This window comes from Ochlerotatus camptorhynchus, unplaced genomic scaffold (genome assembly GCF_037179485.1).
Source record: "Ochlerotatus camptorhynchus isolate MF236.1 unplaced genomic scaffold, CSIRO-AGI_Acam_v1.1 ptg000330l, whole genome shotgun sequence".
Taxonomy (NCBI): domain Eukaryota; kingdom Metazoa; phylum Arthropoda; class Insecta; order Diptera; family Culicidae; genus Ochlerotatus; species Ochlerotatus camptorhynchus.
Genome location: NW_027040818.1, coordinates 213,015 through 239,977, shown reverse-complemented (window position 1 = coordinate 239,977; position 26,963 = coordinate 213,015). Strand labels below are relative to the sequence as shown.

At 38.7% G+C, this 26,963-nt stretch overlaps 1 protein-coding gene and 1 pseudogene across 2 annotated transcripts in view; one reads left to right on the top strand and one right to left on the bottom strand.

Moving 5' to 3' along the window:
• The window catches only part of LOC135708482 (sodium channel protein 60E-like), a 389,801-nt gene that overhangs the window by 228,297 nt on the left and 134,541 nt on the right, over nucleotides 1-26,963 (top strand). The gene's annotated exons all lie outside the window — the stretch shown is intronic.
• On the bottom strand, nucleotides 20,392-24,403 carry LOC135708490 (uncharacterized; annotated as a pseudogene).

The window sequence follows — 26,963 nt, the reverse complement described above, 5'->3', positions numbered from 1 at the left end:
ATTGATTATTAATGCCTTGATAAAATACTTTATAACGTTGTTCTATCATTATAAAAGCAACCATAAAACCATTAGATTTTGCATTTATTGTTGCTTTTAAGGCTTTCAAAGTGCATCTCACTCACCAATAACTCTGTTTACAAATTGAGCTTAAAACATCGTTAATAAAAACCAAATTAATGACCAGGAAATCGCGAAGCATAGACGAAGTAGGATGAAAAATTCAAGTCGATTTCAGCAAAATTTACTTGTTTAGAAGAACCAGCACAACATCTGGCGGAGAAGAGTAAAGTGAGTGTGGCCCTCGAATTCATCATAAAAACATTGTCGAAAGTTTAAAAACATACCAGCCTTCTCCAGATCGTGCGAATAGATGACAACCGAAATAACAACCGACAGCAAACCACTCAAACTGTAAGTTAGCGGAGATTAGCGGGTTTCCGATCCATAGCAGCGATTTTATTCGGCGAAAGAATCAACTCTTCAAAAATTTCATTCAAGCGTACATCCCTGCATCGTTGGATAGTGGACTTTTGTAACCATCCGGAAGAAAAGGATCTTTTTCGGGAACGATTGCGCTTTCAGCTGTTTTAAATGCGAAATGTTGTAAAACAGTATCGTAAACTATCTGAGTAACTGCCTGGAAGAACCCTGGATCCCACAGCGCAACTATCGAATGATTAACAAACTTTGACGTTTAACTTTTTGCAGGCAACTTTGCCTCAATAAAAGTTGCCATAAATCTGAACGGGTTTGGATCAAGCAAAATGGCTTTGGATAAAAACAATTCAGCCTGCAAGTTGTCTTCATAAAAGCAATTTTAAAACCTTATGAATTTGCTAAGGATTTCTTGAAAACAAAACAACTTTTTCACAAATGACCCATGAAAATCAATTTTTATGCCACCGCCATGTTGCAATGAGTTTGCTTGTATATCTTCAATTTTTAATCTATATTTCCTTAGATATAACTATATTTTGGTAAATTTAGCAATAAGCAAACATTTAAATGCTAAATCATAAAAAAAAATCTCGGCCAAGCTCGATCTGAAGAATTTTTTTTCAATGTAAAATAATTAGTTAAATTGACGTTTTACGAAGGTGGACTTATTTTTTTCGATGTTTTCACGTACATTTCATATACCATTTAATAATGCATTATACGAGCAGAATGAACATAATTAATTAATATCTTCATACAGTAATGCCCCGTTTTTGTCAGCCCCTTGATGAATTTAGGGCTGACAAAAACGGGACACTGACAAAATCGGGACATTTTTTTTCGCTTTATTTTTTAACATAATATCTTTAAATGCTGTTTGATAATGTAAGATTTATGTTTAAGGAATCATTTAATATATACGAGCCCATTTAGGGGGGCGGGGGGAGCTGGAATTTCAAACTTTTCGTAAGTGTCATATAAGGAAAGACATTCTTACATTGATGGTGTGGAGGGGGGGGGGGGAGGTGGCTAAATGGACTTAGGTAATAATTGAATGGCTACTCAATGCATATGTGGTTAAGCATTTTCTGTAAGAACAACAATAATAATACATAGTGCATAATAAAGATTATCATATGTCCCATGGATCCCATATTAAAATTCTCTGAATGAAATTTGTAGAGATTTGCACCCCGAGATGGAAAATGGAGCAGTTTTCACCAGATGCTAGATGGACTCACCGGGGAGCTCACCGCACGGAGACCAATCGTCATTGAAGAAGATTTCAGTGCAGTGGACTGGGGAAGCAGATGTACCAACGCAAGAGGGTATAGCCTGCTGGAAGCTCTGGTAAAGTTGGACGTCAGCCTGGCCAACGAAGGAACCATCAGCACCTTCCGCAAAGGTTGTAGGGAATCCATTATTGACGTCACTTTCTGCAGTCCGTCGTTAGTGGCAAGTATGAACTGGAGAGTGTGTGAGGAGTACACTCATAGTGACCATCAGGCGATTAGGTACAGCTTTGGCCAACGGATACCTACGGCAATGTGGAAAACGAAAGTAAGCAAGCGGAAGTGGAAGACGAAGGCATTCGACAAGGATCTGCACTGCATGGAATGAGGGTTCCTGATTACCTGTGTAGCATTATAAGGAGTTACTTCCAGAACCGGGTTCTAGTCTACGAGACGGACATGGGAGAGAAATGAATCCGGATCACGGCGGGTGTGCCACAAGGCTCCATCCTTGGACCAACGCTCTGGAACGCGATGTACAACGGCGTGCTAACGCTGAAGCTGCCCAAAGGAGTCGAGATCGTAGGATTTGCGGACGACGTCGTGTTGGCGGTAGTAGGTGAGACGTTGGAAGAGGTGGAAATGCTGGCAACCGCCTCGATCGACACGGTTTTCAAATGGATGCAAGGAGCGAAGCTGCAGATAGCCCACCACAAAACGGAAGTGCTATTGGTTAACAACTGTAAAGCTGTTCAGCGAGCAGAAATTACCGTCGGGGAGAACGCCATAGCATTAAAGTGTGTGCTGAAGTATCTTGGAGTGATACTCGATGACAAGCTAAGCTTCAATAACGACGAAGTCAACTTCCACTTGACGCAGTTCCTGTCTGGTCATGGTTGCTTCAGGAAGTACCTGCATCGCTTTGGACACACAACGTCGCCCCTCTGTCCGGAGTGTGGAAACGTGGACGAAACGCCGGAGCACGTGATTTTCGACTGCCCAACATTTGAGGCAGTGCGAGTGGAGATGCCGGCCCTTAGCGCGAGAAATGTCGTCAGTGAAATGTGCCGGGATGAGAGGACGTGGAGCGTCGTCAGCAGGGCAGTGACGCAAATTTTGTCGGAGCTGCAGCGAAAATGGAGAGATGATCAGCGAGTTAGCAACACCGGCTAGCTGAGCTAAAGAGAAGTGCTTAAGCACAGCGACGAAATACTCTAGAGGAGTTCCGAGGGGATAATGCCTAGAGGCGAGTAAGGTTTTAGTGGTTAAGAGTCCCACACTGTGCCAGAAGGAGAACAAACACGCAACACAGTGACAGGCTGGGCTTTTGAAGCTTTCCTTAGTATAAAAAAAAAACACACACACACACACATACATAATGAACATAATTTTCAATTAGCCCCTCAACCCCCCTCCCCCCTTCTTTGATCTTGCCACCACCGCACATTTAATTCTCGAAAAATGTCATTATTGAGCTCGACAATCAATAAAATACGAATACAACTGTACAAAACAGTCCACCTCAACCAAAACTTATTGAATCATATAGGCTGACAAAATCGGGTCAAAAAGCTGACAAAATCGGGGGTAGACAAAATCGGGGGTAGACAAAATTGGGTCACCACTGTAATACTAACTTGAATCATGATGTTGTCTTCAGCAAAGTTGATCCTCATAGTTTGAGCTTAATCGAGTTTGCTGGACCAGTTCTATGCACGAAAGAGTGAAGGAATGTTATTTCTTCACACATTTCTTTCACATTTCCAGTGCTTGCCAAAATGGTCCCAAGCTTTTCTCAAGCTATTCAGTACTTTCTGGAGTGATTCTGAACTTTTATAAAGTGATTCCAAACTTTCCTAATGCTATGTAATGTTAGTACAGATAGGTTTCGTTTTTGAAAACATAAGTACAGGGCACTCTCAACAACTCGATATTGGAGGGACCATCGTGTTATAGAATAAGAATCCCATACAAATTCCCTACCTCAGTAGCCATGACATTCATGTTTACTATGGTTTTACAACTCGATATCGAGCTATTGGACATCGAGTTGTGGGAAGTTGCCTGCCAAAATCAATAACTTTTTCGATGTGTCACAATTCAGTACTAATGCGGCCTAGCGATAAGATTCAAACTCCTATAGGTGAATCCTGTTGAAAAACTATTGAAAAATTCATGGAAGTGAGGAGGATTTCTCGGTTTCCAACAAATCGAGAACCACGTCAACACATTCCTATCCATTCCCTAAGTGGCCTACATTTGGACGTGGCCGGCGCTGTTAGTATGAGATCACCAGTTGTTACACATTGCAGACCCGAGCAAAGTAAGAGATCAAATTGAAATCAGAATTTGCTGTTATGATGTAACTTATTTTGAATACTCCATTTGATCTCATTTTGGTTGACTTAACCGTTAACACAGTAAAAATGAGAGCAAAATTTAAACACTGTTGAATCAAACGGAAAACTAATTCTGCTTTCAATGAAATCAATTTGATTACTGATTTTGCATTCATAATGTTTGACTGAATACGGGCCTGTCGTAAATGGTGCTCACGCTTCTCACGCTGAAAGATTTGAGCTCAAATGTCACCTCGGGCTAGTCACGAATGACCTAAAATGTGTTAAACAAAACAAATAAACAATAATCTTTAGTTCAACGACAGATGAACTTAAATCAAATTTTAAACAAGAAATTAACAGCAGAACTTCAAGTTAAGTTCCTTTGATTTAAAAAGTTTTGACTGCATAATGAAAGCACAATATGATATCAGATTTCTTTCGCGACAATTGAAATCAAAATGAGTTTTCATTATGATAGGAACTGCAAACTTTAATATCAATTTGCTTTCATTTTGTTAACCGACTTTTCTCGGGGATGCATGCTAGTGCCACGCATCGTTTGTTGCTTCTCTGTGTAGTACAGGTAATCTGGTAATAACGGAGTAGCAACCGCGAATGGTTATTCATTCTCATTCTAAATTATGTCTGTACTATCCGAAGTGCAGTCATTTAGTGCTTTTCAAATTGATTCCAAGATTTGCTAAAATGTTTCAGTACTTTCAGAAGAGTTTCAGAACTTTTTTGGAATGATTTTGTGCACCCCAAAGTGATTCCGATTTTTCTGAAGTGATTCCAAACTTTTCTTAAGTGATTCAATTATTACAGAGTGATTCAGACGTTTATTTGATCCGTTTCTTTGCACGGGTGTGTTTTTTTTTTTTTTTTTTTTTTTTTTTGTAACTAGCGTAAGTGTGCCTGCGATTTGCATTGAGTGTCGGAGATTGTAAGTAATCTGAAGTATGCCTCGCTGGATACGCCCAAGACTGGATGGGCAGTAGCTGGCGACCCTCCTTTCAGATGACCATGGCAATACAGGAAGTATTGGTATTGGAAGGTAATTGTTATTAGATATTTTGCAAACAGTGACAGATAGCGGACATGAAGAACCAGTGGAGGTGCCGGGCAAAGGTGTTTATCCTAGACAAATGGTAAGTTATAAATTCGCTGTTGTCGTTGTCGTAGGCGCCGTCGTAGTCGCTGTCGTAATCGCCGTCGTAGTCGTAGGCAATACCGTTAGTATGTTTAAAATTAACCACAATCCGCTGAAAATATGAATTATCGCGTATTTCTGTTGTTCATTACATGCCAAGTAAAATTCAATATCGTAATTTCATTTGAATAGCTTGTTCAACCAGGTCTTAAACAATCGTCACGTCGGTCATAGCTTGTTATGATTACCTGAACCATGCGTAAAGAGAAAATCGAAACATTTTACGTCGCGTGAAAATGGATCTTAATGAAGGCCTCTTTCATAGCTTTTAGTTTAAGGATTTCAAAGATCATCGGTTGCAGTGGCTTGCTTACTGAGCAGAAAAACGCGGTCCCAGATCCTTTCATATTAAAAATGTATGGTTAGATCACTTGTTTATCGTGTATTTCGTAAAACTTTTCGTTGTCGTCGGTGCCGGGTCTGAATAATCATAAAAACTTGAGTAACGCTATAATGTGATATGAGGGGCTCGGTGGCCTTAGCACAACCGGTTTTGCTTACTGAGCAGAACATCATGAGTTTAATCTCAAGCTCATCCACATTCAAGATTCGTCAATCGTTTTATTTGTTAACATTACTACATGGTAATAACAGCAACTCGATGATAAAAAAAAGGAGCTCGTCTGCCTAGTGGCAAACGTTTTTGCTTACTGAGCAGAAGACCGTGGGTTCAATCCTAAGCTCCTTCGCGTTATATGATTGTTAGGACATCAATTCAGCTTATCGTTTACCAAAACGAACCCTGCTGCAAACCCAACCCAACCCTTTTACCCAACATCCCAGTGATTCCTCGTGGAAGTGCAGAGGTGTTCTCGGCTTCCATCAAAGCAAGTGTCACGTCAACACATTCCTACCCCTTCCTTTCTTGACCTGTGTTCGGGCGCGTTCGGCGCTGGTATTGCCTAGTTTGAGATCACCAGTTTTTACACATTAAGGATGATTGCTAGTCCCAAGCATCGTCTATTGGTTCTCTGTGTAATTACAGCTAGTCTGGCAATAAGAGAGTAGCAACCGTGGGCGGTCAATCATGCTCATGCTCATGCTCATGCTCAATTATAACAGAGTGATTCAGTTGTTGAGGAAATGATTGCAAACTTAAAAGATTTGATACAGTACTTTCCAAAGTTTTGTGAAGTGATTCAGTTATTTCCGAAATTATTCAGTTCTTATGGAAGCGATTTCAAATTTTCTGGAAAGTTAAAGTATTTTCCAAAGAGATTCAGAAATTTTCTTAAGTCATTCAATACTATCCGACGAATTTCCGAGGTTTTCTGAAGTGATTCAATACTTTCAGAAGTGATTCCAAACTTTTCAAAAGTTATTCAGTTCTTTCCGAAATGATTCAGTACTTTCCTTGGTACTTTCGGAAGTGATTACAATGTATTTAGAATGGTTCAGTACTTTCTGGAGTGATGCCGATTTTTTCTGAAGTGATTCAATACTTTCTGAAGTGATTCAGTACTTTCCAAATATTTCTGAAGTAATTCGATTATTTTCAAAGTGGTGCTGATCTTGCGGAAATGATTACAAACATTCTGGAATGAGTTCTTAGCAATGTGAAACCGAAATATTCTGAAATGATTCAATACTATCCCAAGCGACTCCTAGCTTTTCTGAAGTGATTCAGTACTGTCTGATGTCATTTCACACTTTTCTAGAGTGTTTAAGCTCTTTCCAAAGTGCTTTATTACAACCATTCAGTACTCTCTGGAGTGATTTCAAACTTTTCTGAAGTGATTTAATACTTTTTGATGTGATTTCAAATTTCTTGAAGTAATTCAGTACTGTCTTTAATGATTCAGTACTTTCTTGTGATTCTGAACATTCCTGAAGATATTAAGTATTTTCCTGGGTGATTCCGAACATTTCTGAAGTGATTCAGTGCATTCCTAAGTGATACAATTATTTCCGAAGTGAATTTTCCGCAATGATTCAGTACTTTCTGAAGTAATTTCGATCTTTTTTGATGTGATTTGGTCCATTTTGAAGTGATGCCGAACATTCCTGAAGTGATTCAATATTTTCCGAGGTGATACCGAACTTTTATGAAGTGAATAACTACTTTCCGAAGTGATTCAATTATTTTCTTAAGTGATTCAGTACATTCCGAAGTGATTTTACGTAGAGCTTTCTTCAGGTGATTCCTTGAAGCGTCCAACAATGAACAATGCCGTCATGATGGCTGATATTCCCTATCACTTCAAGATTTCTAGAGCACAAATATTGGACGCTGTTGTGACATCACTCATGAAATTGGAACTCCTTATGTACTGCACTGCAGCAAACGTGAAGTTTCAGTTTCATTGTTGTATGTTTTGTGAGAGCTATATGTGTGCTCTTGAAATATTGAGGTGGTAATGAGATTGATCAGAAATAAGGATTCCACAGCGATTCACCTTCAGAACCTTGGAAACCAAACCGGGAATCGTACCAGGCACCTCCACATTGATAATCCCTTGTTTTAACTGAGGGCAACCCCGGCGTAGTGGTTAAAATCCGTACCTCTTACGCCAAAGTCACTAGTTCAAATCTCACCCTCAGACAAGTCACGAATGACCCAAGAGTGTTAAAGTGACTATAACACACACACAAAAAATTGTCTTTACAAACTAGGCTTTCTGAGGTACAAAGTCATAATTGACAACATTTTGGAAATTCTCAGCACGAGAACGTGCAATGCCACGACAAAGAATGCTCGTCAATGCTACTAACACACATCGTGGTGGTAAATTGCCATGATAAATCATATCAACTTTATCACAGCTCAAACAATACGTAGTAATATGCTTACATTCACACAGAGCGTCAATGTCAACGATTTGTTCATCCCAGGTTTTGTTTTGTTTCCTCGAACACATAGGGGAACTTACGTATTCTTGTCTGAATAATTGGGTATATGCTTCTCTTAGCATTTTGTCAGCACACATTGACGTATTTGTTTGTTTAAATATATGAGCTGCTTGCTACACGGAGAAAAAAATCTACCCACAATTTTAATTCTTTTTACTTAATTTTGAGTTGAGCCTCTCACTTGCACTCGTTATTGTTGTCAAAAAAGGAACGAGAGATTTGAGTTCAGCCAAAAAAAGTTACTTTTGAGTAAATTACATATTATCAAATTGACGTGAATTAAACTTAGTTTTGTGTAGAATATGCTTAAGAGTAAGTAATTTTTTGCTGATGTTAAATGGAAACTGCTACATGCGATTTATTCAAATTTGGATTATTGGGCTGAACCCAGGAATTGAGGGAAAAGTACTTAATTTTGGTTAGTTTTTCTCCGATTACTGTATCGATTGCAATCAACAGAATTCAAACTGAACAATGCATTAGGTCCTACACGGTACCTCGCAACAACTGAAAATTGAGTCGAACATTTTCATTTCAGCGGGAAGTATGGCTTCTCAAAAGTGAGTAGGCGCACTTTTATTCACTTTTGAGTAAACGACGTTTTCGCGCAGAGTGAGTCAAAACCACTCTGTGATATTTTCAGCCGGGAAGTTTTTTTATATTCGTTTTGATAAAAAAAAACTGGAAATTACCTGCTCCAGATTCATTTAACTGGAGCTGAAGACGACTGAAAATCGTCTCCGCTTGCAATTCCAACTTACCTTAATACATTTCGGCCGGTGTTTAACAATAATTTCGCCGTTTCTTAGAGCGTTTGCTCCGACACCGCTGGCATTTTTTTCTATGCCCCGGATTTGGATGACTGAGTGGCTTTTGCTCAGTTTGATATTTCTCTTTTACTCAGTTTTTGACATCCTAATCCTAATGAATTTTGGTATTTTGGAAATAACATTGACAGTTTCTCGTAGTCAACTTTCTCTTTGCATACTCACGGTCATGTTAAGACTTTCCCAGATATTTTCAACTCACAGATCGATGAGAGAAGCTATTATCTAGCATCTAGCACATCCAGAACAAGAAACGGTTTCATACCCAAGTTATTGCATTGTTCAGCTTGAATTGTCCAAAACTATTTGAAAACGGTTTTCACAACGCTCCAAACTTTTCAGGTGAGGTGATATTGTCGGCAACCTTTTGTAGTACGTAAGGAAAACCCAACAGAACAGGTTTTCTCAGTCGTAAAAATGTAATCAGACTGAAGCTGAAAGACTAAGGAATCGTTTAAATATACATTCAGTGAAGTGCTTTGGTGAGAAAATACACTGTAATCAACGTTTAAATTTTGATTGCCGAACGCAGTCAATGGGTGCCGAAGCCGTCATTTACCCTACACGAGTGAAGGTACTGACTGGTGTTGAAAATGACTGTCATTACTTCATGTTTCTTTTGCGGTGTCCCATCAACAGGAACCAGCCAGCAGTCGTTTGGAATGTGCCGGGAGTGGTTGTACGATGTTGTAGCAATCAGTCTCATTCCCACATTCTATTATTGTTGGCCCAACCCGAAATTAATGAACTTTTCCCGACCCGACCACCGCAATCATCCGAATACACACAAACCAGAAGAGCTATAGCAATTCTAGCTTATGTTGAGCAAACATCATGTCTCTACACCTAGTTTATAGTGCGAAGAGAAGCACAGGAACATCCTACAATGGTTTCATTCATCATTTCCTGGGTGAGTTGACATCGCCCCAGAAGTGTTTCTTTATGGTGTGTGTGTGTGTCTGTGTGTATATTTTGGCTCTCATAGAATGGGAAAAAGGATGGCCACTGGTCGCACTTGTACATGAAGATGCTTTATGAGGATTTGGGGGAAAATTAGGCCAACGGCTTCTTGACTTTGCTCGGTTGGATTTGCTCAATAGAGTGTGATAGTCGCTCTTGATGGAGGGAGTACAAATTGTCTAACGTGTGAAGGATGAGGATTATTTGGGTTTCTGGAAGGAGTACGGTGCAGATAACATTAAGTCACAGACGAACAGACATAACTGTTTAATTCCAGTCAGCGTGCATTAATTTAACGTGCATTTCAAATGTTATAGTTAGCGCATAAAACATTAGGTTGGACATCATTTCCTCTTTCACCATATGAAGCACGCTGCGTGCTTATTAACATACAAAAATTGAAAGAGTGTCGTTTCGCAACGCATTGACTCAACAGAACTTTTACCAAAATTAAATTTGTATGCACCTACTCGGCAACTCTGAAATCTAAATTAATTTGCCATAAACCATAATCGCACAAATTTTGCAAAATATGTGCCATTAAATTGCATGATGGCCTCGTACAATCAATACTGCGAAACCATTGACTTTAAAATGTCTCGGCATAAACTAAAACAATATTTTAACTCCATACGGAATAATAATTCACGCTATTTTGAGGCTACTCAGTGACTGGGTATAAGACTGATGAAAAATTTGAAATTTTCGCTCTCCATAGTGTTCAAACGGTTTCAAATCGGGTCCTGATTAGCCTCCGAAAGTTTAAGCTCATTTGATAAGAAACTAACATGGCACAAACCATTTGAAGTTTATATTGAAATTACTATGGGAAAACCAAACTTTTTGTTCATTGTCTTCTAGCCTTTTTCCATAATGTACTGTTAAAAGTTCTTTTGCTATTCTTATGGGGATTTTATCAGCTGCAACTTTGCAGAAAGCCAAACGTCAAATTAAATAGTTATTCATTGTTGAAGAGATTGATAATGTTGTGGCAAGATTAAGCAACTGTATTGTGGACAACATTGTATTCTGCAGTGTAACATAGTAGCCATGAATTTGGCCATCATTTTTTTTGAATCATTAATAATTTTTGCTCCTTACATTTGATCGAAAAGTGGTCTTGAACAAAGTTGAACCTGAGAAAATTTTCAATAAGCTCAGCTATCATTTTCTAAAGTAGAGTGAACTGGTGAATTTTGAGATTGATATGAACCGAAGTTATGGTTTGCCCATAGTAATTACCATATAGACTTCAAATGGTTTGTGCCAAGTCAGGTTCTTACTAAAGGAGTTCAAATTTTGAGAGGATAATCAGGGCCCAATTTGGAACCGTTTGAGCACTGTGGAGCGAAAATTTCAAATTTTGCATCAGTCTACTGGGTATATCGCAATCGTTTTTGCATGCTGTACTGTCCTTTTCAACATAATTGTCCCATTCGTTCAAATAGCAAGCTGAGAAAAACGATGTTGAAGATTTTTTCTTAATGGGCTCTTATGCTTGGGACAGCATAGTTTTGGTATTTTTCGCAACATTTTATGAACAAAGTATGACATTTTTCATGTACATTGTAAAAATATGGAACTTGACAATCGATTCCAACGTATAACTCATTATCGCCAAAAATACAAGTGGGACTGTTATGACGCACAGGGCAGTGTATGACGGTGTCAAAAAAAATGAGGTTAAACCATAGAGGTAACTCTAAGACTAGAAGGTCCCGAAGAAACGAGCTCAACTTTTTGGCTAAGCTCCGGTACTATCTTCGGTCCCAAGCTAGCCGATTCATCCCTCGAAACATAGGAAAATCCACTAACCCCTCATTTTATCTGTCAAACTTTCATAGCGAATCAAAACAAACATAGTGTAGTACTAGAATGTTGACTAGAATGGGATACGTTGTACGTTTGCTTGGGACCAATAGGCTAGTCAAGTAGTGAGTCAATTTTAAATCGTTAGTTTCGTATTGATTGTTGGTTAAACTGTAAAGCACTTTTTGCTGCCTGTAGTTTAACACATTGGTGTAAGGGCAAAATATTGAGAACGGCATCCAAAGCATCTGATGATGTGCTTTTCATTGCTCCTGTCATTGATATACAAGCAAGTCTTTGTATTTTTCTTAACTTCTTTTGAGCGGTTATTTCCTTTGTTTTGGGCCACCATATCAGTGAAGCATAGGTAATTTTTGGTCAAACTATGACCGAATATATCCAGTGTACCATATTCGGTCGTAGTCCCGACGCTTTCCCCACAGCTTTACTACATACCCATAGCGCATTTGTAGCCTTAGTGAAAACCTTGTCAAGATGAGAGTTCCAGTTCAGTTCTCTATCCAAAGTAACACCTAGGTATTTAACTTCATCCGCGAACTAAATTCGAACTCCATGTAGAGTAGGCTGTGTCAACATATTTTTTTTCCTCTTCGTGAAAGGAACTATGACAGTTTTTGAAGGGTTTACATTTAAGCCCTCTCTCTCCAATGGAAGGTAATGTTTAGGGCAGTTTGTAACCGATTTGAAATCGTGTTCTCAAACCTTCCCCGCACTATAATGGCCACATCGTCTGCGTCACCAATAACCTCGAAACCCTGCTCCGCTAAACTTTTAAGGAGTTCGTCCACTACTAAAGACTACAATAAGGGTGATAGTACCCTTCCTTGAGGACAACCCTTCATCGATCTTACAGTTAGTTGCACACCTCCAAGATCAGCAGAAATTTCTCGATCTGTGAGCATCACCATTATCCATTCGATAATGCAGTTATCCAAGCCCCTTGCTTCCATAGCTGAACGCATTGAGCTGTAGGATGCATTATCGAATGCTCCTTCAATATCAAGAAAAGCAACCACGGCTATTTCCTTGGCTTCAAGCGATTTCTCGATTTTATTAACCATCGATTGTAATTCCGTTATCAAAGATTTAGCTGATTGATAAGCGAATTGAAATTTGCTAAGAGGTAACCTTGCTAAACTTGTTGATTTAATAAAGTCATCCCCAATTTTTTCCATTGAACAGAGTCTGAAGGCTTTCGGAGTCGTTTTATCGCTTTTTCGAGCTTTCGGAATAAAGACAACTCGAACCTTTCTCCATGTTTTTTGTATACGTTAGCGTTGTTATGATATACTTCGTAGATTGGATTCTAGCGATACTCACGTCTCTTCTGAAATCCTCAGTTAGACTATTTTCAGGAATAATGCTGGAGAGTAAACATTGGTTCCAATCTAAACAAGAGTAACAGAAGCATGACGGTCGCTATTCCCGGCCACGCCCATCTTTACCATAACTAGGGATAGGGAAGGAAATGTTGATGTAGTACTTACTTAACGAGAGGCCACCGACTTAGAGACACCCTCATAAGTGCTACGAAGTATGTACCAAACGTATGTATTGTTTATTTGTTGTTTATTTAATCCCTCGACAGCCGGCTATCGAAAGAACATATTCATTTTGTTTAGTGATCATGAATTTTAAGAGTTTTTTTTTCTGGAGAGCTTGGGATTAAACCCATGATTTTCTGCTCAGTAAGCAAAAACGATCCCTCCAGGGTCATCGAACATCTCAGAACCATAACGCTTCATGACAACACAGGACTACGTTTTCGCTTGATATGCAAATAGTTTCCGAGATTAATGTTCAATATCAAATATGCAAATGATGGTGACGATTTATTGTGCTGTGGAAGAGCTTGGGGTTAAATCCATGATTTTCTGCTCAGTAAGCAAAATCGATCCCTCCAGGGTCATCGAGCATCTTATAATTCATAACCAGGAATAGCCGAATTCCAGCACAAACTTGGTTCATTGCCCTTAGTGAACAATTATGTGAAGTTTAATGGAATTCGGAGAGGGTAAACCAAAATCGAGTCGTCAGTTGACGTGGATTTGCTCTTCAACGAACTGCAAAGGTCAGTTCGAAGGAATTTGGGAGTTATTCCACGAGGAAGCTAGGAGATGTTGGAAGCTAATATTTAGCAAATTCAAAGAACTTCCAGAGGAAGCTCGATAGACCTACAGCCTTCTATAACATGGGCAGCGTATTCTGATATTCGGAAAGAAGGAATTGCAGAATAATCACAATGCACAATTCAGAGGCAATCAAGGTGAACTTTGTAGATCGCCCAGTTTAATTTTAGGAGAACCTGGAAAGCCAATTAGAGACGTTCAAATATCATTCCAACGATCCAGCACAGGAGCGCAGCACTCCATAAGTAAAGCCAAAGAAAATTGGGAAATCTTCTAGAATAAAGTGGGTGAGATTCAGACCCTCAAAGCTAGTTATTGAAAAAGTTTAAACAATTTCCGAATAAAGTTTGAAGTTAGGAGACATTTGTGAAATATTTTCAAAAGAACTTTGGAGTAGATGGTATTTGAAGAACTTCACAAAAAAGTAGGGAACCTCCGTTAGTCGTATGGGAGAGAAGAAAGGTATGAAAAGTTTTACCGGACTGCTTGCTTTTCCAGGAGATACCAACTACTATGAACATTTTCTGAGAAATTCTAAATCATCTTAGGAGGTCAGATTTCAGTGGACTTCAAGGAGAACATTTCGGAAATGTAGCAGTAAAATGACGATGACTTGCCCGGGGATGAAATTTGAACTCGTGACTTTGGGTGAGATGTATGGATGTTAACCATTACGCCTGGGCCGTCCCCCACTTATTTTAGATGTCCATGAAAGTTCCTGAAAATATTCAGGTATCTTCTTGAGAAAGTTCAGGGAAATCCTAAAACATGTAGACAATTTCCTGAGGAAGTTTCGGAAACTTTCTTGAGATGTTAAAAAAAAATCCTAGCATTGTTCCAGGTACTTCCTGAAGTTATTGAGAGGACTCCTTAAGTGTGTTCAGGAAACTTTTTGAGATTATTCAAGGAACTTCTTAAGAATTTCGGGGTAACTTCCTGAGGATGTTCAAGACATCTCATGAGAATATTGGGGAAAGCTTCTGATACAGGGAACTTCCTAAGGATGCAAAACTTCCTGGGATTGAGACCTTTAGAGATATTCCTTTAGATGTTCAGGGAAGTTCCTGAACGTATTCTTGAAAATTTCCTAAAACGTGTAGGAAATTTCCAGAGAATTATTGAGGAACTTCATTGAGACGTTAAAGAACCGTCCTAGGATTGTTCAACGAACTTTCTGAGAATGTTCAGAAAACATCTAGAAAAAGTTTTGGGAATTTTCCAAGAATGATTAAGGAAGATGAAAGCAACACTGGCTTTAAATAGTTCAGTTAAGAGGGGATTGAGTACTTCTTTTCCCTGTTGAAGTAATGCTGGGAATATTTCATCTTTCCCGGCAGAACTGAAAGGTTGAAAAAAAAAAAAACTCAACGGCCATTAAACTCTAGATGGTGTGAAGATTTCACAAGCTTCCAGATAGGCATCTTCAGACCATGCATGTCTTGCCTTATTAAAGTCCTGTTCTTCTTCAGCCGCCAAAGGATTCGACCCTGGGAAGTGAGTCCTTATCATTTCTTCCAATGATTCAGAAAAGTCAGAGTCAGTAGTAAAACATCCATAGTCAATTCAGAAAAATTGCTCTAAAATGAGAACTTTAAGAGATAGATAAAATGTTTTATCTGCAAAGAAGCTTAAAATTGAAAAAACTTACTTAGTATAAAACTGACCAAAAGAAGAATCTTTTTAAGCTGAAAAAGATCACAACAGACACAAATCCTCTATAACTTAAGAAAAAAGAACTAAGTCTTTTGTCTTACTAAATTTACATTTTGTACTTCAGTGATCGGGTGTTATTTCGTAAATTAAAATATATATCAATTTACTTTTTCCGACAAAAATGTGTATTTTAACAAGCCCTAAAAATCATCGCAAACGAATTTCAAGGGAAAAAAAAGTTAGAGGTAAAAACTGGTTTTTTCAGGGCCACTCTAAGTCTAAATTCAGAAAAATGGCTCCAAAATGAGAACGGTAGGAGTTAAAAATTCTTCATCGAAGTAGCTTGAATTACCTTAGCTAGAACTTTTCTTAAGAACATGCGTTTTTATCTAAAAAAAAAAATTGTTTTTCTATAATTATAATTATAGGACCACCCTAACATTAAATACTGCCAAAAGAAGGAGCTTTTCAAGCTGAAAAAGTTTACAGGAGACATAACAACTCTAAAATTTACCCTCGAGGCCCAAGGAAGACAACCCTATGTTCCTATCAGAGACGTGTTGGCAACCCGTGATCTCTGCTATATGCAGTCCGTTTATGTTTTTCTTCAAATGTCTAGTATAAGAATTTAATTCCTTTTGTCTTTTGTCTCTCTTTATTAGTTTTTGTTTGTCTTGTCCCCCCGTCTCGATGAGTCTCATCGTCGCCCACTGGTCACCCACCATAGCCGGTCGAACTCCGGACGAAGCTAGAACAGCACTACCGTTCATACTGGCGACAACGCTCTGATGAGACAACGAAACCCTACCCCAAGCTCCTCCCCTGATCCTATCCTTCGAAAATGTACCCTTCTAACCTCGAGTAAGCCGCGAGTAATCGGCCCAACTCCTACTAGACATAGAATTAAGTGAATCTTGTTACACACAGTGAACAATGAATTATCGGCTCCGTAAAGCTAACGCGATTGAGCCTTCCAAATAAACGAACTAGTTAAAAAAAAAAAAACTCTAAAATTTAAAATAACTGTACTAGAACGTTTGTCTTGCTGAAATTCCCATCCTGGACCAGTGTGCATTCTCAGTAGACCCTTAAGAAAAAGAAGAAGATTAGCGTTACAAACAAACTTTTGCGTTTATATATTAGGAAGAAGATAGACGAAGACTTTGAATTCTAAACAGGCACTGTCTCTTTCCTTCTCCATCACCAGCATTGTGACATTGCTAGTTTATTCTGGTTCCCAAAGCTTCAATCGTGTTTGAATTAACAATTCAATTAATTTAATTAATCAACAACACTAAATTTTCGAAGATCTTACAGCTATTCCACAATATCCAGTGCCTCGGAAAGTTTCTTGCCATCCTATTTTACGACCCGTAATTAAACTTCATCCACTCGAAAATTTGATTCCGACCTACACCATTTGCAAGCAGTGTGAATTTCCCTACATGCCGAACCCCGTGTTTATGTCAGAACACCGGAAGATCTTATCCCGGGGGCTATTTTCCGGGACTCGAAAGCTTCCCCATTCAGCAGAAGACAAAACCGTGTCGAAAACGAGCCCTTTGGGAAGCATAAAATTTTCATAACGGTTATTCAAAAAAGGATGCCTTTTTGGCACCTCCTCACCTCACTTGGCTTCAATAGAGGGCGTTCGAACGTTCCACACCTGATTGTCCAAAAGCGAACAAAAGGGATATGATGTTTGGAAATACAGCTTTCCCCCGAAGAACGCGTTACCCACCGCTTTGTCTCGGTGGGTTTTCGACCAAGCGCTCTGATTTTCTGCGAATGACTAGTTCTCCATTGGCACTACTCACATGGAAAAAAATAAGACCGACTGGTTAAAGCCCCGCCGAGAAAAAGCGGTGGGTGCCACTCAGTGGGTAACGCGTTATTCGAGGGATAGCTGTAATAGTGAAGTGGAGAAAATCAGGAATAAAAGCGGAAAATGGGAAAATGGAGCTTGTCCTTAAGAAGAACTTGCAGGAAATTGTGGGATGAACGTCTTTTCGTAGTTGTTTGTTGCCGAACGGGCTTTGATGCGGGGTGAAAATTAATATATGTGTGAAGGTTTTATGACTTGCTTATATTTCAGACAGAATGAAACATAGTTTCAGAAAGCTCGGGAAATTAAAGGTAAACTTCATAATATCTAGGGAGAACTTCGTTGATACCTCAGGCAGAGTCGCTGTTCGTACAATTGTTCACCTAGCCAACTTACACCATGCACTTCACGCTGTTTTAAAACTACCCAAGTTTGAGTGTGATTAACCCACGGCGGTCAAAAGTGAAGCTACCCAAAAATGGGCAAACTAAATAGAAAAACTGACAAATATCGATGAACATTTCAAATGGTCTTATCTGCTTTGATTGATTCTCTTCATCGACTTTCTCTTTTCATAACCACTGCTATGCAAACAGATTTCGCGCTAATTCTACCACATAGCTTGATAAAGGAAGTTCTTATCTAGCGTCCAAAAGTTCAAATACAACAGGGAAAGATTTTGCAGCTGAGTTATTGACGAAAGAGAAAGTCGATGAAGAGAATCGATCAATGCAGATAGGACCTCTTTTGAAATGTTATCTAGAAATGAACAACATCGATCGTATTCAGGTCACTCCCAACGTAGTTAACACATCAACACAACATCGATCGTATTCAGGTCACTCCCAACGTAGTTAACACATTTTTGAGTAGCTTCACTTTTGACCGATATGAGGGGATCCTACTCAAATTGGTGTAGTTTTGAAATAGCGTGTGCAGCTTCACTTCGAAACGGCATGAAATGGAATAACCAAAAATCATGTCTCATAACGCGGTTAGATCACATTTTCGTCACATCACATCGAACTTTGGCCTTAAGATCTTATTGCTGAAGGTTTTGAGCAATAGCTTTTAGGGAGCATCCATAAATTACATCATGCGTCTAGGGGCAGAGGAGGTTTAAGAAAACGAGACCAAATGTGGCAAGGGGAGTTTGTTCAACCGTTACATCACCATATTTTATAGTTTTATTGTGTCTTTCACGAATATTTAGACTATAGAGACGAAATTGAGGGAGCTCGTAGATGGTTCAAATGTCAAAAGCTACCACCTTTCCCTATTTACGTCATGTGTCTTGATCATTAAAATTTTGTAAATAAAAGAAACGTCAGTTAACATCCACACGAAACGAAAATCAATTATTATATTCATGTGTTTCACTTATACATTTTTGCCAAAACATCAGCCTTATAAATTCCATAAGACGAACCGCATAGGTCCTATAAGAATGCATAAAAGGTATGTGTGACCGCTTATACATTTCATTTGTCACATGAGCTTCATTAACTTTTTGCAAGGCGTCTGCTTATTAGTTGACTTATACATTTTATGAATAATCAGCAATAGAAATTTGCCAAAAGGTATAAGAAGATTTCTATCCGTGCATGTTTCATAAATACTATTGCGTAATGGCATCTATTATTTCCGTTGTGAAAGATCAGAGAGCGTCAGTGAATACCATATATCATGTTTTATATGGATATTATTTCCTTGGATTGTCCAAATCGAGGCTAGCAACAATTTATCACAAACACAAGTCCACAATCACAAATTGGATCATGCGATACGAGGAGGACGGATTCTATTCTCGCCGAAGTTACGAAAGGGATGCTGTGAAATTCTCTCCCGAAAAACGACAATGGTTGATAAACCTGTATCTACAAAATCCTACGCTTTATCTACATGCATCTAGAAAGCGGTTCCAGCAGGAGTTCAAGACGACAATATCTATTTCATCCATTTGGCGCATCATACATAACGCTGGTTTGACCTGGAAATGTTTGGAACGTCGTGCAATTCAAATCAAGGAAAGTGATGTAATCCGTTTTTTCAACGAAATTTCGTGCATTCAGTGGGACAACCACAACCTCGTCTTTTTAGACGAGGTTAGTTTCGATAACAGATCCATGTTACGCTCCAGGGGCTACGGAGTTCGAGGCCACCGCTTAGTGTTTCGAGGAGAATTTGTGCGGAAGCCTAGGGAATCCTTGCTTTGTTTCATTGGGCAAAACGGAATGCTTGAAGCCTTCTCTACCAACGGAACATTCAACCGACTAAACTTTTTTGAATGCTGCCGACGATTTGCTCTGGAAACGGGCCATGTTCAGTGCTATCCGGGTAGACATTCCATATGGATATTGGATGGAGCGAAAATTCACTGCAGTGCGAAAATCATAGAATATCTTCGATCAATTGGAATATTCCCTATCTTTCTACCTGCGTATTGCCCCTTCTATAACCCTATTGAAGTCGTTTTCGGATTATGCAAGCGACAAACTCAAGCTATCTATCAGGAATGTGTAAAGAAAGGAATTAAACCAGTAGTAGCTGAAGTGATGGCTACCTTTAGAAATTATAACATGTCTAACTTATTCAGGAAGTGTGGTTACCTGAGAGGAGGAAAATTTGATCCTTCGGTTGCAGATGTGTCTGATTTCAAGAATATTGAAACAGACGAATGAAACATTATCAATGCAGAAAAGTTCTAATTTCTTTGATCTTTCGTATTTGAAAACCAATAAAATAGAAAATATAGTAAAACAATGTATTTGTCTTTATTCATTAAAACAAGTTATCTCAACTCATTTGCAAGTTGGCTTATTCGTGGTCTACATCCTCCATGTCAACTACCTGTCCAGCAATATGTCGACTGAACTCTCCTTCGGAAATTTCCATTGAAGTTTCCATCGCACTTATGAATGAATCACTCATGCGTCCACGCTGCTCCAATGCTTCGATGCAACGCTTCACGAATGAAAGTTGTAGCTGCATATTCTTGGCTACCACCTCAAGTGAGGAAAACGCTTCCTTCAGCGCTGTGATCTCTTCACAAAACGACGCATTTACATTGTGAGCTACAGCCAACCCACGCTTCACACTTTCAATTTCGGACCGTCCTGTGTTCTGAAAAGATGTTGCAGATGCTTTGGAGGAACTGAATTAATCATGTTCTCACGCGTATGAGCTGGCGAAGCAAGTATGGCTGATGCCCACATTGTCCATGCCATTTCGTGTCCATCCCAAAGATGACCATGTCGTTGACGCAAATCCTTAGATAAATCGACGACCACTTGGGTTGAGGCTGCTCCTGCCTTATCGCGCTCAGATGGGTCAATCAAATGTTGCTTCACTGAATTGAAAATCTTACGGGAACTTACGGACAGTGAATAAACATGCAACAGCAGCTGAATTTCTTTTCCTTTCCAGTTCTGAAGCAACGTGGTGGTCAGTTTGTCCAGCGAAGTGTACTTACGATTTTGCTTCTCGTAAAAAATGGCAAACTCACCAAATCTTCTTCTTCCGGAGAATCCTTATCCATCCATGCTGGCACCGTGCTTCCATCGTCTTGCTGATTAAAAATTACTTCTCGAAGTAGATGTGGTCTGCATAGCTCCCATAATTTCGTCTTAAAGTCATTGAGCGACTTTCCATCTACATTCCAGTCATACCGCAATATGAGCTCCGGAGGACTGACCTTTAAATTCACGCAGAAACACCAGCAGTCGACAGTTGAACAACGCTGGAGATTTGTTTCCTTTCGGCTGAGTTACGTGCTCAGGTGCATCAGGCTGCTCATGGCTTGGATCACTGTCGGGGTCGCTCCAGTCATAGTCGAGAACCTGAACGTCTTCGAATAACGGGTCATCGAGTTGATCCGCCATCGGGTCTTCGTTCTCATTGCCATTCTCCTTGTCTACATCCTCACCATCATCGTTACAGGATGCCCTTCTGGAAGCCATTCGTTCCTTTTGCAGAAGGTTCCTACAAAGATGATATTATTACATCGGTTGAATTTTAGTTTGCAAATCACCAATCTTACCAATTTTGTTGTAAAACAGTTAAAACAGTTTAAAATAAATCACTTAAAAGCTAACTTTTCGAGAGGCTTCAAAATTTCACGAAAAACAAACTTTTTTTCATTTTTTTTCACTCGATTTCCATTCTGTCAACAATGTTCAAGATGTACGTAGAAAGGTGAAAGAAGTGAGAGCGAAATCGATAGCGAAATATCGTAACGACGAAATTGATATCGGTCGAGTCTAAATGAAGAAAAATTTCGCAATAATTTGTGAGATCTTAAAGCATGAGTACACTGAAATTAGTTAGATTTTTACAACGTTTTGTACAACAAGTTGTAATTATCCCGAGAATTCGACAACTTGGAATAACATAAGAGGAAGTTCCTTAAACTAGTTAGAAAAAACCTTAGAAACATTGAGACGTGCGTGAACTAATAATTAGTATAATAAACCGTTAAACAGTCGTATGATTTATGAATTAGCCAGAACTTCTGTTGGAGTTTTTGGTAGTTCCGGGTACTTTTCGTAAATCCATGAGCGTGTCGGAAGATCTATGAGATTTTCTGAAGTTCTGAAGTTTGCAGGATGATAGAAATTGCAACTAACTTTGAATGCATAAATTTTTTTGTTTGCGTGTACCTTTAATTTATACCAGGACCTATCATGAGATACATTAAACAGATTATATTGAAGGTGCAGGCCGGATGCTGGGTTAAGAAAAATTCCGGAAAATTATTTCTTTACTCGTGCGATGAAAATTTGCTGGTTTGAAAAAGAAAATAGCCAGTAAATAATAGAAAGATTAATCAGGCTATTCAATATTGGACTCAAATTGCCAACAAATTATTCCGTTTCATGCCATGATGAAGACGTAAAAACTACTAAAGAAATTCAACTACTTAAAAATCGTGGAAAACCGGAAATCCTCAGGGAATTTTATTTTTCCAGGAAAAACCTGGAATCCTCATATCATTATCATATTCTCTTAATAAGATTTTTTTTAAAGAATATATTAAATTTTATTATGAAAACATGTAAGTAAAATTGCAAGTTTTATCGTGGTTTTAAAGCATTCTACAGGTCTAAATCATGGTCTTCAGAACCCTTATAAAACCCAAATTGTTACTTGGGAATGTCTTTCACTCAATTAACTTAATAGATCCTGAGCAGATTTATCTTCAGTATCAAAATAAATTTTAAATATTTAGAGGCTTGAAATGGATTTATTTTTTTCAGGTTCTAAGGTATGGATATTTTTCACAAATTTTTAAATTTGTTTTTTTTTTTTAATTCAGGGCTTAAATCAAGTAAGTCACTCAGCACATTTTGCCGAAATTAGATTCGGCACACCTTCGGCACAATCTCGTTGGCATTGGATTGTTGTAAATAGAATGGGGGCGTTGCTGGACAACTGTTATTAAAGCTATTCACAGCATTACGTGCTGTTTGACTGTATACTTTAATAAAATTGTTATGGTTATTTTGCCTAACGTAAATCATCCAAACGATTTGTGAGATAGTTCTATGATTTGAGCTATCATTCGTTTAAGGTATTTTTTATTAAAGCATTCAGGAACATCCTCTAATTGAATATATCATAGGAACGCAGACCAGCAGTTCACTTCTGGGTTCTCTTATATTGAATCCGAAATGTAGGTTCTAGCGTGGGCTCGAGAGAAGAGGCAGTTAATCAGACCCCATTACTACCCTTAATTCAAATATTGCAACTCACACAAAACAAACTACATATGTCATATTCATCATCTTCTATATTCGGTCTCCAACAATGTTCCCCAGCGGTTGCTTTTCACATCACAAAAAGCTAGGTTTCTGCTAAGAGAAGAGGTGACAATACGGGGGCAAAAATGAACCACTTTTCTGTCAAACGTGAGCCAGCTCCTGATTGGCCGATTTCATGTGCGTAAGATAGAGATAGAAATAGATAAAGATAGAGATAGAGATAGAAATAAAAGAGGAAGAAGCCAATTGTCACCTCTTCCTCTTAGGGTTTCTGGTTTGCTTTTGAGAACTTTTATTATCCTATGAACACAAAAAAAAATTCGCTCACCCGCCACTTGCCGCGTCATCGTCTATCGGCTGACGAACGAATACTATGAATTTGAGCATCGTCTGCGACCGAGGTATATGTACATTGCATTTCTCCTTGGTTGCCACTAGACCGATTGCGATTTCAAACCAAAACATTCAAGATGTCAGAAATACTGGGTTGCCACCTTGGGTATTTTACAAACAATCGCAGCTTGCTTTATGACCGGCACAGCCGGCACACTGACAAAAAAAGATTACCCAAGATTGGTGTGCGGAGTGACCTACCCCTTGGCTTAGATAAACATTTTTCTTGGAGAAATTTTCATGAACGTTTTCTTAAGTATTTTCCAAGACTACGGATTTAAAAAACATCAAGATTTAGGACCTTGCATAATTTTCATGCAATTTGATGATAATTTCTTAATAAGCAACTCATTTCAAGTGCAATCCTCCAGAATCAATGTGAAACCTGAATACCAAGGTAATTCTGAATAGAACTTCAAGCAAACCTTGAATAGGATTCGAAAGAAAATTAATATGGATTTCTGAAGTTAATTTCTAAAAAAAATCTGAAGAGGACTCGAAGCAAATTCAAAGAAGATTTCCAAAGGAATTCTGAGGATAATTTCTAGAAATTTCAGGGAGAAAAAGAATCTGGAGCATAATTTTATAGGCATTTTCGAAGAATACTTTGGGAGTATGCCAAAAGGGGGATTAGGAGTTATGGAGTTATGATTTGGAACGCTACTCGAATGTAATTTGAATGCGTCGTAGTTTTTTTTGTTGGCTGCCATCAACACAATCCTCGAAAGAAGATGGCCTAAAATGTGCGATAGAGCGCTTACTTCGTTTTCCTTCCGGGGCGGCCTCTTTTCTCTTTTGAGGTCTTGGCTTTCGGCACATCCTCCTTTTTGGCCAATGCCGTTACCTTCGGCTTGGCTGGCGTCGATACCTTCCTTGGCTTCGCGACGCGATGTTTGTTTATGTAGGGAAGCTGCTGGTAGTCCTCCGGTGCACAGCGTTTCTTGAGCATCATCGTGGTTATGAATATAACTCCAATAAAAATTCAAAGGAAGTCGGAACAAAATTCCAGGAGAGCTCTGACTTGAATGCCAAAGAATATTTAATGACAAATCTATGAAATTTGCTATTTCACTGCAAGCGAATTCTTATAAAACATTCGGAGTGGGATGAATCCCAGAGGAAGGATTCAAGTTTAAAGGGCATTCTGAAATTAATTCATTGGAAATTCTGAGAATAATTTCAGTGGATTGCTTACTGAGGAGCATTTCAAGTATTGAATTCCGAGGATGATTCCAACGAATTTTCAAGGGAAGTGCAATAATGTTCCGGTGTATATTTTTTGAAATTTAAAGGGAGAAATCGAAAGGGATTTGTGAGATGCATTTCAAAAAATTTATTAGAGTCCTGAGCAAAACTAATATGGAATCCTTATATTACTTCCATTAGAATTTCTGGAGACTACAAAGTGAATACTGTGAAAGTGAATTTAGAAAAATCCTGTTCCATTATATTCTTTAGGAGGGATCCAAATTTATAGATAAGCCTAAATAGAATGGATCAAGCCAAAATAGAGTTTGGTTTGAAACTTCCCGGAAGGGTTCCTTCCGGTTCCGATATCCATCTGGACTCCATCAGAATTATGCCCTCGTATGACTTTGGCCTGTCTGACACTCTGGCAAGCATTTTCAAGAGTTAACAAACTATCCGCACCAAAACTCTTGCCTCTACCTCTCCTCCAAACACTGCTAGCTGTATGTGTAAAGTAGATACTGAACAGCTACGGGGAAAGTTTGCTACTCTCTATGCATGGTTCATATACCTCGGTGGCTATACAAGCTTGTATCGTTATGGAGCCAAAACCTCTGACATTGTGGGTAGTAATTTTGAAGAAACTTTTTTCCCCCTTCGAACCTTGGGATGACCAGCTGGCTACTTGACGTATTCAGAGCGTCGATAGCAAACTTAATAACGTATTGAATTGTGTACGATCAAAAATAGGTTGAATACGGCTCGAATTATAATAGCCACGTAAGATCTTTATCTTAAATCAGCCTTCTCAGAGGCCGAGCGCACTAAAAAATATAAAAGTTTCTACTCTCTACTCAAATGATAGGATTTTGTTTCTAGATAGTTCGTTCATCTACAGAGTACAGATAGAGTTTCAGCACGGTAGGACCCTTATTGCAAATATATTATATTGTTAACACTCCACTCTTTCGCTTAGCCGGCGAACCGAATTTTCAGCGATGAAAGCGCCTCTGTAGTCAAAAAGGCTTCCAATGTATTCATTTATCTTCGCGAGGGGTGAACCAAATGAAAATTTGTATAGTATTAAGAATGTGTATATTTCAAGATATTATTTTATTTGATGAAAACAATGACACATCAGACACATTTCATTGAATAATCAAATTGTTATTAATGAAAATATGTTGGCTTCTAGTTTTTTAATAAGTGCAATATTCTCACCCTTCTTAATTTGATGATTGTTGTTGACCTTTTCCAACGCTAGATGGTGCGTGAAGAAATATTTTTCGGGTCGCCATTACAACATATGGAAAAGGCATGAATGGATCATATTGTTGCTTATTGGCTGTTAATGAATTTTTTGAATGTCCTGTATTAGTGTAAGCGGGACCCACTTTTCCTAATTTTTCCTCCGATATCTCGTGAACCAGCTCAACATAAAAAATAAGCACACATTGGAACTTGAAGTTAAATCCAATTCTCTTGCATCGTTTGGTGCAAAAACATTGAAGATCGGACTAATGTTGACTGAGAGCACGCTAGAGCATTTCTCGCGAAAAAGTAACTTTTGGACACTTTCACAGTTGTCGCTCAAGCCGGTTTAAGAAATAGCAAGTTGTCACAACAATCTAGAACCTTCCGGTGGAGAATGTTGTTGGTGATGTAGTGGTTACTAAAGAGCCTGAATTTATAAAGAGGCGACATCTTATCCATTTGACAGGTCTTCTGCTCGATTGGAATGACTTTTCCTATGACTTTGACAGAAAATCGTTCCATGTCGTCTCTTTTTAAATTCAGCCTCTTTAGTGGTAACAAACAAACAACGAAAATTTTCATTTTTTGTTTTGGTCTTTGAAACGGAAAGTGACATTTGTAGCCAAAACATACCGACCAGCTCTGTTACGGCCGGGCTACCAGCTGCTGCCTTTTGAATTTATATTATGTACAGAACATGATATGAGCTATATCAAGCATTATTCGTGATATAGATTGACTGGTCGTTTGTATGGGATATCACGTAATATAGAATGTGATGTAGCTGCTATATCACGTGATATAGAACGTAATGAGAACGGGGTATTAGCATTTTCGCCGTGACAGAGAATTTGATAATCGATTTACACCTGCGATCCATATAAGCTTGAAAGGCCAATTTTTAAGAGAATAATCAGGATCTGGATTGGAATGTGGATTGAGCTTTAACGGGCAACAAATTGATCCACCCTTATTCTTTAAAGTATTTACACTATTGTTCACTGGGCTGCCAAACACCAGTATGATTCCTAAATGCTAGATAAATAGCATTTCTCAAAAGTACATTGTTG